At 31.3% G+C, this 13,736-nt stretch overlaps 1 protein-coding gene across 1 annotated transcript in view; it reads right to left on the bottom strand.

Moving 5' to 3' along the window:
• Nucleotides 1–13,736, bottom strand: part of LOC111045397 (ABC transporter G family member 23) — a 180,481-nt gene that overhangs the window by 165,934 nt on the left and 811 nt on the right. The gene's annotated exons all lie outside the window — the stretch shown is intronic.

The following is a 13,736-nucleotide window of genomic DNA, read 5'->3' as shown; positions in this document are numbered from 1 at the left end:
TTTCAATTGAAATTTATTTATTGCAAAAAGAGAACAACTTACAATACAGTATGAACAACACAGTATATCAATGAGTTGAATTAAGAAATTATAAGATACAAAATACCGTACATAAAAGTAAAAGATAATGTAGAAAAAGAATAATACAAAATATATAGCCTAAAGATGCAGATTAACTTTCCTTCTGCACTGCCAACGTGAACTTTGGTTTCAAATTTTTTAAACATCAGGATTCACATATTTAGTATCAAATGCATAATAATTCACTTATATTTTCTGTCTTATCTAAATACGTTCTCAATAATTTATTTCAGTTTTTCCAACTCAGGAAGGTTATTCACTAAGAACCCACTGTCATGGGTTGAATAGGCTTGCAAATTTATGAGAAACTTTGCTATTGTAATAGCAAATATAAATAAATTTCCCAAAACTACTCATCATACATCCTGGATCATTCTGGACAAACATAGCAGACGCATCAGGGACGCAACAATGAGAAAGAGAGGGAGTGAGAGAGCTTAGCGGAGAAAGTGGAAGTAAAGCACCTGTATTGGCAGGAGAAGGTAGGGGAGAGGGGAGTTCAGAGCAGAGGAACAAGTACTGACCATCATTTCTGTGCATTTATATAATAACTCTGTTCTTCCGTAATGCTGCCGTGCCCAAAAACAGCTGTTCACAGGCGGCCAATCTCATTCACAAAGCCACTTTCACAGTGAGCCGCCATTAGACTTTACTTTGGCACCACGTGGTTCAACGTGCTACACGTGGAACAGAGGTAATATGTAGCTGGGATCCAAAGTTAGTCTGTCTACTAGCGTTGGTTGAGCTGATCAACTATAGCCTCTGATTAATGCCATGCCCTAGGCACTAGGCAGAATAGCAATGCGATGTCTATAGCCTCTGATGAATGCCATGCCCTAGGCCCTAGGCCCTAGGCAGAATAGCAATGCGATGTCTATAGCCTCTGATGAATGCCATGCCCTAGGCCCTAGGCAGAATAGCAATGCGATGTCGTTTAGCAGTCATTGAAACTGAGCGATTGATCTGTACGAGTTGAAAACAGTGAAAACTCAAAAGAAGAAGTTAATTTTGCATTGATTTATTAACTGCATGCAATGAAATCAAGCTAGCTCTCAGATTATGTGATTGATTCCTTATAGATTTATATCAATTATTCTCAAGTGGGACATTCCAACTGTCAGAATTAGTTGCACAACTTGATAGGTTATAGGTGATTAATTCATAAGGAAAGGACTGCTGACAGTTGAGATTGAATCTTCGGTCGACCGGGGTGACCGGGGTGACTTTGTCCCACCTCGCCGAAAAATATTCAAATCAGTTTATCTCCTATCTCTGTTATCCGAAATCGATGTTCAACATTGATAGCTGTAGCTCTTATCATTATCGAGGTTTTACAATCGATATCTTGTCGAGTCTCGATATATTCGTTGAATTATCAACATATAAACCAAACTGCTTGCTTCATCTTGTGATTTCGTTGTAGGAAAACTTCCTATTAAAAAACGTATTTTTAAAAGACTTATGATATCGGTGAGTACATATTATTTTGGCCTTTTTATTGTTTTTCAATTGGTTAATCTAAATAATATCTATAATACGAAATTGAAAAGATTCAAAATAGATTTCTAAGACACCTTTTCATCAAGAAATTCCGTATCTTCTGTCCATTCAATTTCCCAACTAGTGAATTAAGATCCTCATTTAATATCCGGTCATTGCAGGTGCGGAGATCATTAAATGCCCTATTGTTGTTATATAATATTTTAAATCATAACGTCCATTTACCATATTTTATCAGCCTAATTAATTTCAGTGTACCATATTCAAGACCTAGAAGGAATATATTGTTCGAGATTCCCTTGGCTAGAACAAACCATCATTACAACTCATTTCTTTATAAAAATTTAAAAAAAAATTGAAAATTATTTCTTTATAAGTCCTTACGACTGTTTAATAGCTTGAATGAACACATTGATCCGTTTTCGAACTCATTCAATGAATATAAGAAACATTGTGAACTGAATCCATCTTAAGACGCTCGTTTTTGAGATGAATTCTTTTGTAAACTCTGGCTGGAACTCTCCTAGTTTAAGACTTTTCTTTTTCTGTTTACTCAGCTTTTTTATTAGTTATTATTTTCTTTCCTGTAATCTTTAAATCGTTTTTTTTTTTTTAATTGTATTTTCCTCTAGAATCTTTGGAAAGGATTGTTTTACCTTCTCTTTTCACATTTTTCTTTATAATAATGAAATTAATTTCATTATTCTGAGTAAATGCTTTTTGCTTTCTTTTCACATTTTACTTTCCTTGCCCTATTACCATAGGTAAGGAAAGTATTGCTTTCCGAAAAAAATTAAGGTACCCCAATTTCTAAATTTCTATACGTTTGAAGGTCCCCTGAGTCCAAAAAAGTGGTTTTTGGGTATTGGTCTGTATGTATGTATGTATGTGTGTGTGTGTGTGTGGTGTGTGTGTGTGTGTGTGTGGTGTGTGTGTGTGTGTGTGTGTGTGTGTGTGTGTGTGTGTGTGTGTGTGTGTGTGTGTGTGTGTGTGTGTGTGTGTGTGTGTGTGTGTGTGTGTGTGTGTTCGACACGAACTATTTCGATCAAAAGCAATCCAAGATGGCGGCTAAAATGGCGAAAATGTTGTCAAAAACAAGGTTTTTCGCGATTTCCTCGAGAACGGCTCCAACGATTTTGATTAAAATTATACCTGGAATAGTCATCGATAAGCTCTATCAACTGCCACAAGTCCCATATCTGTAAAAATTTCAGGAGCTCCGCCCCATCAATGCATAGTGTGATTTTAGATTCCCAATTATCATGCTTCAGATACAATTTAAACAAAAATTTTCGAGTGGAAAAGATTGAGCATGAAAATCTCTACAATTAATGTCCAGTAACATTTCCACCTAAAATTAAAAATAAGCTTGAAATTCGAGAAAATGTGATTATTAAATTGCAAACTGTTGGCAACTGTTGGTTCTATTAAACCATTCACTATGAAGAGATAGCAGACCTCGTATGTCTCCAGCGTTATTGCCCTGTCACCAGCTGGCTCAAATCTTTGAATAGTAGACTTGAGATGCGCGGGAACACTAGCGTCAGGTGATCAATTTTCATAACGGCAAGGAAAGTTGTGTGAGTGCGCCACACCAGATTTTCTGTTTATATGAATGTAATTAATTTGATTATTTCAACTGTGTAAATTCTTTTTGCTTTCTTTTCTTTATTTACTATATGTATTTCAAAATGTATATAAGTTAAATTGTTGTTTCATTTAATTGTGTAAATAAGGCTCTTTATGCATTTCTGTTAGCCTTTGTATGTAAAGAAAATGAATAAATGAAATATCTATAATATCCATAGTTGAACTGTTTAGGGTTCTGTTACTAGTTAAATACAACGAGGTCACTTTCAGGTTAAACTTGGGGTGACTTTGTCCCAGTATAAAAATTGTGATGTTATCCAGGATATGATGCAAATACAATACAAAATATGATAAATATAATGTATTCTACCCAATAAAACAAAATATTCACCTTCCTTGAGATTAATATACGATCTTAATATTCATTTTTAGCTGATTCTGCAGCTGGAGCCAACATGCCTCGACGCTGAAAAAGATCTTTAGGCAGCAGAAACTGAAATATTTTTAAAAAAATTATGATTTGTTGGAGATTATTTTATTTGTTTTCAATGTCATTATTTATTTTTAAGATTAATTGTTGGTTTTACTTTGTCTAACTCTTGAAAATGAACTTTTGTCCATACTATATTTTTCAAAGGGAGACAAAGTCACCCCAACCCCTGGTTGCAATTGTCCATTAATTTCAAAAAAATATATCTTTGTTAAAGTAAAGGAAAATACTAACTTTTTATAATGAAAAATACTCTTCAAACATTGCAGAATACAATAAGAATATTGCATGGGATTTGTTGCAACTCAAGTATTGATTGCAAGCGGTTTAAAATCTCAACTCCCAATAATTGGGACAAAGTCACCCCGGTTTACCAATACTCTGAATAAAACAATTTTGAGGCTTACAAAATAGAAAAAAGAGTTGCCAAATTATGCGATATTTCGATCTTTTGTTGCAAGCCCATATGATCGAATATATTTAAATTGACAACTCTGCATCGAATGTGTTGTCAAATTGAATATAGTCATGTACTTGCATTAATAGATTGAGATATCGCACAATTTTGCAACACGGATATTTGGTCCATGTCTGAACTTATTTTATTCCGATATATCACTACTTTTAAGTGTTTTAAAATTCTCGGTGATGCATTTATTAGAGGTGGTTGTGGATCAACATATGTATTTGTGAAAAACGGCGACCGGAACTTTAGGACCATGTAATTCGCCACTAACTAGGAAAAAGAGGTATTTTGTCACCAAGTCTGGGGTCACTACCAAAAAGAGGAACATGAGAGCAGAGACAAGTCAGTACCGATCTTCCAGATCTTCCAGATCTCAGTCAGTACAGATCTTCCTTCACCTCTGATGTGAGGGAACACACAATGATCTCATGGTACACCTAGAGGCCTTGGACCTTCATTTGTCAAAGTGAGGTCTGCGAGCTTACCGCAAGGGACCGACAGGAGCTTGAAAGAAAATGACTCCAGCAAAAGAGGAAATGAATTATTTTTTTAATTTACAATGTAACTATTTTTCTCATTTTCATTTTGATTTGTGAGAGGCCAACTTATAAGAAGCAAGTGAACCATCAGATAGATTCTAAATTATAGTATATACTCCAAATCACTGCAGAAAATTTGGTAAAAATTCCAAGTTGATATGATAGATATTTGATAAAATATGTACTAGTCCTGTACAGTGTTCTTATAGCCCTTTTTCCCCAGGGCAGTACTAAAACCTGGCTAAGAGATAGCTGATCCACATTTTTATAATATCTAAAGTCATAGTCACATCAAAATGTTTTTCAGCCATAATTCTTATGAGTAATCGTCTAATGATAGAATAGGAATAATTGTGATAATTATTATTCAGATTTTTTATAGAATAATTAATTACTCAGGTTTTGTTTACAAAAGCCATACACTGCAGTATCCATAACAGTAATCCGATAAAGAGAAGAATTTAATAAGATTATAAATATAAGTAGCGGTACTCTTATATTGAAGATTCGTTGACTTGATATTCACTATTTTTTCGAGAGCTATTTTAGTAAAACAGATAAACTTTCACCACTTGAGCACAAATATAATAAGTGCCGGAAAGCCACACGTTTTATTGACAGCAAAAATGTTCCACAATTCTAAATCTATCTGGACAGTCTTGTCACTCCACGCAGGAAACTAGTTTGCTGTTACGCAAACACTTGAGCTAGTTACTCTCCCAACTATTTCTAACACAAAACACTACAGAAAGTTAAAAAAAGTTCAAATTCCTATGAGTTATTCATCACCAGAGCTACTTGAAATCATAGTAGAGCCTTTTCGAAACAATAAGACGAATTTTCCAAAATCTCTTTGACATTACCTCAACACTCAATTCTAAAAACACCTCTATGCTAAAACACCTGACGTAAAATGAACTTGAGCAAAAACATGGATAACATGGTAGGTGTTTGAAACCTTGATCACACGAATTTAATAAGAAACCTCGATAACACAAGATTTTATTGGTCTATAACAAGCGCTTCACGAAATAATGTTTAATGGTCTGTGGTAAGAGTATTAGTTGTCTTGTAACTGACAACCTCGGTAATATGAGTTTTGAATAGTTTGTGGCATGGCCTATGGAAGCCTCTGTGATAAAAATGTAGCGAATATCCATTGCTCAACATACAAATGACCTCATGAGATGTAACGTGTAGTTCTCACGCTACCTCCACCTCCATAATAGGCCTACGTAGGTCATTTTCAAAACAAGAGTTTTCAAGTCTTGAGTGCGAGTTTTTCGCATTAAAAACTAATTAATTGGTTTGATGAATTCCATAATTATTACAGTGTAAACAAAAATATAAATCTGAGTACCCTTTTTAAAATTATTTTTGTTTTCCAATCACTTGATAATGGCATTATATAGCCGAAGCATGTCGTAACAAAATAATTTTAAAAATGGTACTCAGATTTATATTCAAAAGTAGCACTAAAGAAAAAAGACAATTACATACAGTGCTATAGATTACTGTAAACCTATGCAACTGATGTAAGCTATGAGCAATCTTTATGAGACGAATAAGCCCCTTGGTAAGACCAGAGATTAAATTACTTTAAGTATTCTATTCTCCATGATAAGTCAAACCTCTCCATAATACAAATAGATTGATAATGATAAGCCGATTTTATCTGATCATCCAACACGTCTATCGCGGTTTGAATCTATTGTGATTGAATATATTCAAATTCACAGAAATTCACAAAGTAACAGCATAGAGTAAAACAATCGAATAGGACTGCTGGTTTTCTCTGGTAACAGTAAATAGACGAGTATGAAATATTTCAATACATTGGACAATAATATCGGAAGGACTTACCCCATTCAAATTAGACAAAATCTCGCACAAAGAATTTACAGATCAATCCAATATCAACATGCAAACACAACACCTGGAGAAACGCTAATGAAGTCTCACTAAACGAGCAAAATGATTATATTGATAAACCTCAGAACGATCAACCACTCATAAAAAATAAAGAATTAGAGTTATGAAGATTTTTCGATAATTGAACGTCAAATTTGATTTGAACGTCATTGTGAAATGATTAAAATAATAACGGAACTTTCCTTGAACCCTCAACAAATTGGATTAGGCTTCTTTGAATAAAATTAAACAATAAAAGTTGTTTGTCTAACAGGGTTACCTCGTAACTTTAATTTTTCAAGGAAAAATCACACATCTTCCTATAATTTCATATATTGTTTTAGCTCAATTACTTTCCAATTATTCTAAATTGAGCAAATTTTTTCCTCCTTTGTCTGCACTTTCACGTAAACAGCCTGGCTGTCAATAATTGCACTTCTTTGGATGTTGAATTACTTGTCAAATTAAAAACTATGATAAAAGTCCACAGACTAATATGCAACAGATACAACTAAATGATGCAAAACAATTATCTATAAAAAGTTTCAATTTAAAAATTAGAATTTCTTTGGCATATTAGTAGTTACTATTAATTGTTGTAAATATGAGTAGATTTTTTCAATAAATCTAGCATTAAGAAGATTATGTATATTATTTTATGTATGAAACTTGAAGCAGAATGTTCTGGAAAAATAATAATGATTCAAGTAACAAGTACAAGGAGCACAACAAGAAACACAAATTTAATAGTACCTATTTATTTATTTATTCAGTCATGTACACTTATGTGAGAAGGCACAATAACAGGCAAAACTGACCCTTCTGAAATTTACACTACAGTCCAAATCAAAGTGTAGGTTAAACTACTATCACTTATTAAGAAAACATTTTAAGTTTTGCTTGAATTTAATATTAACAAAAAAGAATTGTCGAATACTTACGTTTTATTTCCTAAATGTATTTGTTTGCCTTACTCAATAAATTAATATCCACTCAATTGATTTCTATTGAAATGTAGGCTACTGTTCCCATCCTTATAACGCATTCTCATTAGAATAATGCAATATGCTTGCAGAATGTAATTTGAACTTACAGAATTTTAGGAAATTATGATAATCTAGCCCTGTATCTTAGAAGATAACTGAATACCAATATTTTATTAGCTCATATCACATTCAATTATGAATAACTAGATAGAGATCACATAATGTAATTGGTGTAGTAATTAATGTAATGATTTGTGATGTATCATGTATGTCATAATGGGTACCGTACCTAATCTCAAGAGCTCGAAAATAAAAGAATTTTGAATCAAGTCCTGCAGGTGAAACGTTTATTACAAAAACTATATAGATTACTGGTTTATTACAAAAACTATATAGATTACTGAAGTCATAGACTAAATAAATACAAATTGCTAAAGTTAAAAGTTCTTTGTAAGTTTTTAATAGGATTTGTTTGATTATTGAAAATGTTCAGTAATGATTAAATTCCAAATTAAATGCTGTACTGTATTTAATTCAAATGCTGTAATCATTCATTTATTAGCATTTGAATGCAATTTCACATTAATTTTCATCTGTAAATGTTTAGTAGTATAATAACTGTACTAATATCATGGTCTCAAAAGCTTTTTGGTTCATTATACATTATTCATTGTTCAAATTATTCCATGTACTGTATTACTTTACTTTTCTCTCTTTTAAATAATTGTAGTCCTTGGAGTTACCTGTATCAATTTCATATTAGAGTATACTATTTAATTGAGCAACTCATATCCTAGCATAGAATTTTCTTCAATGTTCTATTGCAATACTGATGTACTGAATATTGAGAAGAAGGGATAATATGTTTGATATTATTTTGACTTGAATTCTATAGAATAAGACTAAGCCTTCCAAATTCCAATCAAGAATTATTGTTTGAAGTAAATTCCACTGAAAGCAACTTCCAATCCATATAAACTATTTTTTGGCTTGAAAACTTCAGATTTTGACAAAAACGTTCAATCCGAAAATGATTGAGGAACATTATTAGCGATTGGCAAGCAGAAAAGGAGAGGAGGAGGTGGTTGTCGGCCTTTCATCTGAGTAGCAGGTTTTTGAAATTATTTTACAAACAAGCTAGAAAAAGTTGACCGTCCGGCCTTGCCGCTTAGTGCGCATGCGCGCGATTATCTGCTAAAGAGCAGCGCATGAATGATCGAGGAGCGAGTAGCAAGGTAATAGGTGACCACTACGTAATCAATGCCAATTAAGTTTTCTGCTACCGAAATCTTCGAGAGCAAATGGAGTCGCAGAATGCTGAGCTGGACCACAAGGCTTGTCGCAAATAATAAAAGCTATGTCAATTTACATATTTTCTGTTAGACAAAAGATGTTAGAACAAGATAGACTCCTATAAGAAATTAAACAATATGAACCAATACACATTATCTCAACTATTCAAATGGGTATTAACTTCTTAAATTTGGACAATTATTGGAATGTTGACAATGATTTATTCTGTATAGGCTGTATATCCACAATAGGCTGAATGTGTATCAAATCATTCAGTTCTTCTCTATTTTAGGACTGGGTGATATAAAATCCTGGTGAATAAATTACTTTTAGTCATTTGTATGATTTATATGGTATACAACTTTGGGGGTGTACCAAAGACAGCAACATCAATGTCATACAACGGTTCCAAAACAAGGTGCTAAGGGACATTGTGGATGCTCCTTGGTATGTCAGGAACAGCGATCTTCATAGAGACCTGCACGTCGATCTGGTGTCTACCGAGATTCAGAGGCATGTGGAGAGGCACGAGGGGCGACTCCACCAACATGAGAACGTCGAGGCGATCCAGCTGCAAGACAATGGAGGGTTGATACGGAGGCTCAAAAGGAGGAAACCGTTTGAACTAGTGTAGTGCTTGTTCAAGTAGTGTCCATTGAAAGAGCAGAGCAGTGATTGAGTGAATCTAGCTTTCATAGTGCAGCCCATAAGTGTACATATTAATCAAAAAATAGCAGTAAGAGTTTATAATGAGAAATTCACTGTTCAATTTTTCAAGTAGTATTTTAGGATAGAAAAAATTAGCTCATTAATCTTCAGACTAGATGGCTACAGTATTGACCAATAGAAAAAAAATTGTAGCCTATGAGATAAGTCTCATCAGTTGCCGCATATTATTCATGTTGATTGTTAATCGGTTGATGTAACTATTTACAAAATTATTAACTAATATTGAACGTAGATTCTCAAAGGAAATTCGAAACTGACCAGCAAAGACCAAGTGAAGCAGATAAATACAGTAACAAAATAACTGTCTTGAACGAAAATCATAAGGATCAAATTGACAAATAACTAGAAAAATTGTCATTACAGGCAACATACTAATCTGTACGAGTACAGTCTACTAATTACATATATCTTGGATTCAATAAATTCATCGCGAGAAAAATCTATCGACTGGAGACATTAGTTGTCCAAAAACATTATTTATTACGAATCATTACGAAAACATTAATTTCTTAATCAAGCCTACCCAAACTACAAATAAATTTGTCAGATTTATAGAAGACATAAAGTTGTATCATAGTTTTCCATTTTAAATATGGAATATTCATTTTCGAAAACAATTTCAATTCTTGATTAAGACAATAACGCATAAGTGATGTACCGATGTAAATAGATAATATTCCAATTGTATGATGCCTCAAATAAACTGAAACTATGGGATTATTTCAAATTATTTTAATCGCATAAAATATATATGATTTGAAAAATTATCTTATTCGATAATGTAATCGTTATATAGCAGAACGCAATAGTTTTTTCTATGAGAGGCACAAAGAAACCATAAACGAGACTAATAAGACATTCTATTGTAATATACTGGATCCTAGCAGCTTCTGATACTCTGCTATATTTGAGTGAGATAATATTTTTCAATACTTCCATTATGAAGAAGTTTTACAAAACTCTATGAAATGTGTTGAATTCCGACGAGACAAAGTCAATCAGACCGAAAATATTAATTTCATGAGTTATCTCACAACACCACTGTTCCACTTGAAATCATAACAAAACAGGTTTAATGGAGAATTTAATAACAACGTTCTCGGAGCGTATACTATATATTTTGCATTAGGAAATTCGAGAAAACCCTGAAAAAGCAGGTCTAGTCGCGCTAAGGTCTGAACATCTCATTGTGGGTCAAGGGTGACCACGGTCCCCCTTCCCTCACTATCAGAACTCCCCCCCCCTCCCCGACACCCCTACTCCCCTACACACTCAAATATTGAGCAATAATTACAATCTGACATTGGCTGCCTTGCAGAGATATATCTTACATACAGACAAACAATCTGCTTCTGGGCTCTGTTAGCGTCTTAGTTTCATTACAAAGCGCCATAATTCAGCAGGAATTAATAGTTTATAGCGTAATAAAAAGTTCATTCAAGACAATTTTCAGCCGAGATGAGAGAAGGTATCATGGAAAGACCCTCTAAAACATTCAAAGACAATTGCGATCTACAAAGAGTTGATTAAAATTAATTTTGAATGTATATGCACAGTATATGAAATTAAAGAACTTTATATTAGTAATTTCAATTCGCATAATTTTTCAAAATTATGTCACATTAACAAACTTTCTTCAATAGACAATTGAAATTTCATCATGTATATGCAGAAAGATTGTACCATTATTCTGTTATGTGTAGGCTACTATTATGATTCATTCGGAAAGAGACTATAGGTTTAAACATGAAAATGTTTTCTATTCCAATTTAAACAATCTAGTCCAAATACAATAAGATTATAGAAAATAAAACATGCTCTTAGAATAAATAAATGACTGAACTAAAGCAGAACATTTACTTCTCACTACCAAAAGTTTAATTATCATTATTACAACAAATATCGGAGACCGAGCTTCGCTCTGAAGTACAAAAGCATAAAAAAATTATTACAAATGAAGAAATTATAATAACATTTATAAAATTCATACAGAAATGTTCTATCTAATCACAGTAAATCGAGATTAATTCCCAGAGGAATGCAAAAATTTTCCTCACAAAGGCCCAGTTGCACAAAAGCCGGTTAAATTTTAATCCTGATTAACTTCACGTGAACCAAATCAGAGAAGACCATTTCAAAAAGATGGATCTACTGGAATTAATCAGGATTGAAAATGTTTTTGATTGAAGCTGTTTTTCCAAGGATGAATAATAATTATCCTTTTAATGTCCTTCAGCGAGTTTTCCCAGGGATGAGACCTAGTGCAATCGAATCTTTATATTATAAACCTACTATGTTCGTGAGAATCGTTTAGAGCCGTTTTCGAGATCCGGTGAAATACAAACATAAACATCTTAACATCCAAACATATAAACAGTAGTTGCTCGTTTAATAGTATAGAATGTCGATGATGTATAACCGATGTTAGATTAATTATGACTCAATAGTAATTCTGTTATTTGTATTCACGAATGTAAAAGTTTTATTCTTAGTTTGAGCTCTCAGCAGACACTCATGTATTCCCTTACCAGCTGTGCCAACATAAGTATTATTTATTTGTACAATATTGTTAAAAATTTATTTCATTCAATATATTGTGACTTTTTTCATTTTCTAGGTACCTAATGCTATTTTGACAATAAATTATTATTGAATAAAATTTCTGAATTGGGCTATAATTTAGAACCCCGAGAACGCACAGCGTCTTTGAAATTCTTAATGGAAGGGTGGGGGATTCCCAAAACATTTTTAGCGAGGTTTTTTTTGGGGGGGTTGTCACTAATATGTTTGTTATTTAAGGGGGGATGGGTCCATGAGCTTGGGGTGTGGGGGTGTAAAATTAGAAACTCAGATCACTCATTTAGGAACTTATAGATGATTTATTGATAAACGTTTGTGAGTTGCTGTGGAGGTTTCGTTGTGCTGAATATCCATATTAAATGAAAACTATTTGATATTTTCAAAGCCACTAGTTAATTAAGAAATTCTAATCTCGGTTGTTAAATTATTATAAATATCACCAGAGAGTAATCGGAGTTGATCTGGAGATTACTAAGATATTATTTATAAATTGTGTAACAACCATAAATAGTATTATTAATCAATTAATTAATTAATTAATTAATAATTAATTAATTAATTAATTAATTAATAATTAATTAATTAATTAATTAATTAATTAATTAATAATTAATTAATTAATTTATTTTATTATTTATTATTTATTATTTATTATTATTTATTATTATTTATTTATTTATTTATTATTTATTATTTATTTATTTTATTTATTTATTATATTATTTATTTATTTATTTATTTATTATTTATTTTATTTATTTATTTATTTTATTTATTATTTATTTATTTATTTATTTATTTATTATCTATTTATTTATTATATTATTTATTTATTTATTTATTATTTATTTATTTATTTATTCATTTATTTTATTTATTTATTCATTTATTCATTTATTCATTTATTCATTTATTCATTTATTCATTTATTCATTTATTCATTTATTCATTTATTCATTTATTCATTTATTCATTTATTCATTTATTTTATTTATTCATTTATTCATTTATTCATTTATTCATTTATTTTATTTATTTATTTATTTATTTATTTATTATTTATTATTTATTATTATTTATTTATTATTTTATTTATTTATTTATTATTTATTTATTTTTTATTATTTATTATATTATTTATTTATTTATTATTTATTTATTTATTTATTATTTATTTTTATTTATTTATTTATTTATTTATTTATTATTTATTTATTTATTTATTATTATTTATTTATTTATTAGGTTAGCACAAACAATACAATGATCGGAAAAGAAAAAACAGGCTATTGCCCAAAACTTTTTCAATTTCATAATTTAGTTTCAAAATGTCCAAATATTATACATAGGTTATGTCCATTTCAATTTTCTACACCAAATCACAATCTGAGAATATAGATTGGAATAAAACAAACAATTTTAAATTCGGATAGATTGATAGTAATACTTACGTAAACTTAGGCAGGCCTATTTGAAAGAATGTATAAAACCATAGATTCTTGGAAAGTTAAAAACTCCCAAATAGGATTGAATGCTTCCTTTAACGTAAAATAGTCTATAGTTTAATTTTC

The sequence above is a fragment of the Nilaparvata lugens genome, chromosome 1, assembly GCF_014356525.2.
Source record: "Nilaparvata lugens isolate BPH chromosome 1, ASM1435652v1, whole genome shotgun sequence".
Classification (NCBI taxonomy): domain Eukaryota; kingdom Metazoa; phylum Arthropoda; class Insecta; order Hemiptera; family Delphacidae; genus Nilaparvata; species Nilaparvata lugens.
Note: the sequence above shows the minus strand (reverse complement) of the source record. Positions and strands in the feature narration are given on the sequence as shown.